This window comes from Tamandua tetradactyla, chromosome X, assembly GCF_023851605.1.
Source record: "Tamandua tetradactyla isolate mTamTet1 chromosome X, mTamTet1.pri, whole genome shotgun sequence".
NCBI lineage: Eukaryota > Metazoa > Chordata > Mammalia > Pilosa > Myrmecophagidae > Tamandua > Tamandua tetradactyla.
Genome location: NC_135353.1, coordinates 135,333,251 through 135,339,491, shown reverse-complemented (window position 1 = coordinate 135,339,491; position 6,241 = coordinate 135,333,251).

Below are 6,241 nucleotides of genomic sequence, written 5' to 3'. Positions count from 1 at the left end.
GCTCCTTTTTTTAGAGAGCCAATCTTTTCAATGCTTTAACACTTGTCACTTATATGTACTTACCTACTTATCTCCTCCGTGTCTGCTGTTGCTCTGTGTTCCAATTCCAATGTCATATGCTTGAGGCAAAATTCAAAACCCAAATGCAAAGTGTTCTTGACTAAGCTGATGTCAAAAAGAAGGCAAAATGTCACCATCTGAATAGTTACCCATTCTACTGGGTAGTGGTGGCCTGGAGATTCAAATTTCAAGTAATTCTGCTGCGTGTCAAATAGATATATTAATGACTTTCTGGAACATCTTAATTGAAAGAGAAAATAACAGATAACCAGCAGCAGGGGAATTAGCCATTAAAAGATTATACTTCTAGGGGGGTACTTTTAATAAAATGGGAACTGATCAATAAAGAAATTGAAGAAAGCATAATTACAAAGAGTATATACAGCATGTTCATAGTTTTGTAAAAATCGAAACACTGTAAATGTGTAAACATATTATGAAAGGAAATATTTAAAAATGTTACATTTCTCTAGATGTTGGGATAATGGAATAATTTTTTAAAATTTCTACAATGAGCACATACTGCTTTTCTAAATGGAAAAATATTTTTATTAAAATTTCAGTATTATAATGTTATGTAAATGTTCAAAGAACATACATTCAATCCTAATTGCTGAGTTATTAATAGAAAACCCGAGTGATCAACTTTTATAATATGAAACTTCATTTGCATGTCTTGGTAATTTTTGTTTAAATTTGTTAAGTGGTATATTTCAATGAGAAGTGGTAGTCCTTCCATTTTCCAAAATCGTCTCTTCAACAGTTATTTCTCCTCTCCACTGTGCTTTGTCTGGACATGTGAGACAGTGAGACCTATTAGACTGTCATGATGTTCTATCCCATTGACTTATCTCCAGACTCCCTTTTTTAGAGAGCCAATCTTTTGAACGCTTCAACACTCATCACTTATATATACTTACCTGGTTATCTCCTTTGTGTCTGCTATTCCTTTATGCTCAAATTCCAATTTCATATGCTTGAGGCAAAATTCAGAATCCAAATATATAGTGTCCCTGACTAGGCTAATGTCAAAAGAAGTCCAGTTGTCACCATCTGAATTTTACTCAGTAGTGGTGGCCTGAAGATTCAGCTATGGAGGTTATAATTATAAATTTTAAGTAAATACATGTAAGCCACTCTGCAGCATATCAAGTAGATGTATTAATGACTTTCTGGAACATCTTAATCGAAAGAGAAAATATAAAGATTCAAGATAGTGAGTTTTTAAAAAACTAAATTTGGCTTGCCCAAGTTTTAACCAATAATAAACCAAGATTTTCTTTCAGTCTGTTCAGAAGTGGTTCAAATAACTGAAAATGCAAAGGCAGCTTGCTTTTTTTTTTTCTTTTTTCTCTTGGCAAAGTTGTGAGAGTTTGGGAAAGTAAGGGGGAAACTGTGATAAGCTTCCATAGCACTTAAAAGATTGAAAAACCATTGAGTTGAGAGTCCCCCTCATGTAGTGCCAGCTTATCCTCTCTTTGCAGCTCTGCTCATCCACATGAGATGAGCTTTCTGTCATGCCTTACTTTCCTGCCCACTGTTACCACTGCAGAATCAGATAGCCTTGAAAGAGATCAATTTTATTCTGTCTCATGCATCAGCAACAAAATTTCTCAACTTCAATTTTTATTACTGGCACTCTCATAAAAGCTGAAAAACACAGCATGATTTCTTTTTTCACCTTAGAAGTTGAATTTGTTATGCTAAAAAAAAAATCTTTAGGTTTGTAAGTGGAACACATTTAATTTAGGAATCATTGAAAAAGAATAAGGGAAAAAAAAGACCCTTTTCTAAGGAGAACCGACTTGGAAAAGAGGAAGATACAAGAGGTTAGGTGATACACACCCTAGAGGAATCCATGTCTTAAAGTAACTACATACACAATAATAATGATTTTGAACAAATACTAGTATTATTTATGCAGAGCTAGACATCAAGTTAAACACTTTATAGGCATTATCCTAACCATTCTCTGAGCTAGATTTCATTATCATTACCAATTTTTCATGTGAGAGAACTGAGGTTTATAATTTTAAAACAGAATTAGTCATCATCCCTCCCCTTATGCCCTAAACAATACTGTATTGTCTTGCTTGGTGGAAAGCACCTCTATCTACCAAATGTCTAGAGCAGAAATCATCTGTTTTAGTTTGCTAATGCTGCTGGAATGCAATATACCAGAAATGGGTTGGCTTCTATAAAGAGAATTTATTAAATTACAAGTTTACAGTTCTAAGGCCTCAAAAATGTCCAAACTAAGGCATTCGGAAAAAGATACCTTGACTCAAGAAAGGTTGGTGACATCCGGAACACCTTTGTTAGCTGGGAAGGCACATGGCTGGCATTTGCTCCTCCTTTGGCTTCTGGTTTCAAACAGCTTACCCAGGGGCGTTTTCTTTCTGCATCTCCAAAGATCTGTCTGTGTTGGCTCTGAGCTTTCTCCAAAAATGGTTTCCTCTTAAAGGACTCCAGTGAGTGGAATAAGACCTACCTTGAATGAGTGTAAACACATTTCCCTGGAACCACTTAGTCAAAAGGCCTCACTCCCAGCTGGGTGGGTCATATCTCCATGGAAATAACTTAATCAAAAGGTCCCATCCTAAACAATAGGCTTGCCCCCACAAGACTGGATTAGGATAAAGAACATGCCTTTTCTGGAGGTACATAACAGTTTCAAACCAGCACATCATCTATGACCTTTGACTCTTCTCCTTTCTTACTCCCACAGCCAGTTGGTCATCAAACCTTGTCACTCTTACTCTCTCAATAACCCTTGACTCCTCCCAAGTCTCTTTATCCTTCTTGCTATTACCCTACTTCAGATTTCCTCATTTCTTGTTTATTCTTCTTATCATCTTTGACCCATCCTTCACCCTTCAAATACATCCTCCAATTGCCCACAAAACTGAACTTTCTGAAGCATAGATATAATCCTACAACTCCCCTTTTTTACAAGCCTTCAGTAACTCCCAAGCTTTCAGTAACTCCCTCTTATATAACAGCTAGGACCTCAGTTTTCTCGTTGTTAAAGGAAATGCATAAATCGATGATCTCTTGGTTCCTTCCAGCTCCATGATTCTGTTCATTCTTCCCAACCTAGAGCAATTAACTTGTTTGGTCATCTGGAAATAGATTTTCTGCTTTTTGGATTATGGATTGAGACCCAGGATTTTCTTATCATTCCTTATTGGATTTTACTCTGAAGGACATGCAAAATATTGACATATGTCAGAATATAGAAGTTATATTTAGCAGGATCATTCTGGCTGCTGTTTTGAGGAAATTCTATAGGGGACAGACGATCAAAAGCAGGGAGAAGTTTCCAGGTAAGGTACTAATCTAATAATGCATCTCACAGAGGCTATATAAGGATATATATAAGGACTGAACATAACATTGATTTAGTTATCTCAAACATTCCAGGATGCACCCTTTGAGAAAAACATTGTAAAACTTTCTGAAAGTGATTTTAAGATGGTTTATTCCATAACATGCACTTAATTCTAAGCATAGAGGCTTGACAGTTATACAATTACTGATCTTTAAAAAATACTCACCTTAAGATAGCAATGATTCGCATAAAAGTAATCTTTTGATTTTAATGCATTTTTCATGGATAGTTTCCATCCATAGTTCTGCATAGTCTGCATTATAAGGAAATACTGAGGAAGAACTAGGAACTGGGCAAGTCAGCAAGATCCCAGAAACCATGCGTCAGGAGTTGCCTGTCAGCAAATACTGCTGGAAATTTTGTAAATATCAGGGCAAATCTTGCAGATATGGGTAAAATAAGTGGCTTTAGACAAGACTTTGTGTATCCTGCATATTTCTTGTGGGATCATCACTACTTCTAAAGATGCAGCTAGATTTTTGGAAACTAAACTTTCTAAACTATACTTCTCACTTTTACTGATTCCACAAAAATTTGCCCCCTGTGCTTGTTGTCCTGTTAAGTGGAAAATATTGGTTAGAGGGAACTTCTATGGCAATGGATGATGGGTAGCTAACAGGATATGCTGGTTACTACTGCTGCTTAAAAATTCCCCTAAAACTTAAAACAACCATTTTATTTCACTCATAATTTTGCAGGTCAGGGATCTTGGAAAGTCTTAGGTGGGTGAGTCTCACTTGAGATCTCTCAAGGAATTGCAGTCATTTGAAGGCTCTATTGGACAGGACATCCAAAGTGGCTCATTCACATGGTTGTCAACTGATGGTGACAGCTGGGTTGTTGACCCATGCACCTAAAAGTGGTCTCTTCACGTGGTCTGGGCTTCCCCATAACATGGTAGCCTCAAGGTAGTCAGATTCTTACAAGGTGACTCGAGTTTCCAAATGTGAGTATTCCAGCATATAAGGCAGAAGTTGCATGACTTTTGATGATCTAGCCTTGGAATTCATGCAACATCATTTCTATCACATTCTATTGGTTACAATGAGTTACAAGCTCACCTAGTACATGGACACTACCTCCTGATGAGAGGAATGTCAAGGTCACATTATGGAGGAGCATGTGGAGATATTGCTGGAACCACCTTTGGAAAATGTAATCTATCACACAGTTAGTAAAAATAGAATGTATGAAGCCACTGAATTCAAGGGAAGGTATAGAGGTCACTAGACCTTCTGGAGAAACAGGCAAAGTAAGGAGGCAGAAGCTGCAAGTTATTTACATTCTTGCACCAACAAAAGCAAAAGTATCCAAGAATCCCTTGGGAGTTTGACCAAATCAGGTTAGTTTCAATAAAAGCTTCACTTGGTATTCTACGCTCCAGATTACCTTAATAATGACACCTCTTATAATAATTCACTCATTCACTTTGCAAAGTTTTAGTGAGTGCCCACTATATGTGCTAGAGATTGAAATTATTCTAGGATCTTGGTGTATTAACAGTAAATAAATGTAACAAAACCCCTGCCCTATTGGGGTGTGCATTCTAGTGGAATAATGTTATTAAAATAAATAACACTGCTTACAAATTAAGAAACTAACAATTAGAAGTGGGGCCTCATGTAGTCAAACTAGCTAGCTCCGTCCTGGAAGAAGTACAGGACTGGAGTTTAGCCAGGTGATTGTGCAACAAAGTAATGACATCTTTGAGAAAGAATTTTATGGGTAAAGAGCTAATTTTATGTAAGTTGAAGAGGGCTTCTGGATACCCCTAACTTCTTACCTTTCCCATTATAAATCATGTGTTTTTATCCATCTTGTGACATTTGTTCTTCTTGACATCACTGTCCAAAAGAAAACCCTTGGAACCTCAATACTTTACTTATCCCTATATCCACACCCTTTGTCACGTAACTTTGGAGTTCCATAAAGGCAGCTTATATTTCATTCTGTGACTCCCCAATTGAATAAGGCAGAAATGGCAGCATGCCAATTCTAAGACTATACCATAACTGGTCTTGCATGTTTTTACTTGTGCTCTTGCATTGCCATGCAAGCATGCTGGTGTTGGCTTGCTGGAGGTTGATACATGCTCACCAGAGCCCAGTTATTCTAGTCTCCCCAAGCAGTAGCCAGCCCACACCCAGACATATGAACAAGCCCAGCCAAGATTCCAAATGCATGAGCAATCACTTATTGCTATATGCTGCTAAGATTTTGTGGTTGCTTTTTATGCTGCATTATTGGGCAATAGAGAAGCAACACAAGTAGGAAAAGGCAGAGCATCTTCTTTTTGAGACCTATTTACACCTCTATTTTGAAGTTATCTTGCATAGCTCCCTCTCATTACTATTGGTACTACCTCCAGTCTGGGGTATGTGCAAGGATAATCAGAGTAAAAATTAACAGAAGTGCCTCTAGACTCATGACAAGGACTTGAGGTGTGGAAGAATGAGGTGGAATAAAATTTTATTTCTGCTTATGATGGCTTGTATTTGTCCCCTCCTTGTCTGTGGTGAGAAAAGTCACTCCAAATGCATATTATGATTGAAGGATGCAGAAAGAGGCCTTAAGGAGAAGCTAAAGACTCCAGTTGTTCCCTTGATGCCCTTCCCTCCTTTAACCCATCAAGCCCCCTGTCTAAAAGTTGACTTGATTCTTTATTTTTCATTAAAAATACACCTGTTTTGGCAGTGTTACAGGAAGGTGGTGGGCCATACCATCCTTGCACCTATATAGATTTGTCAGTCCTGGCAATAATCTTGGCAAAATGCACTCCTTTCCTAGAAC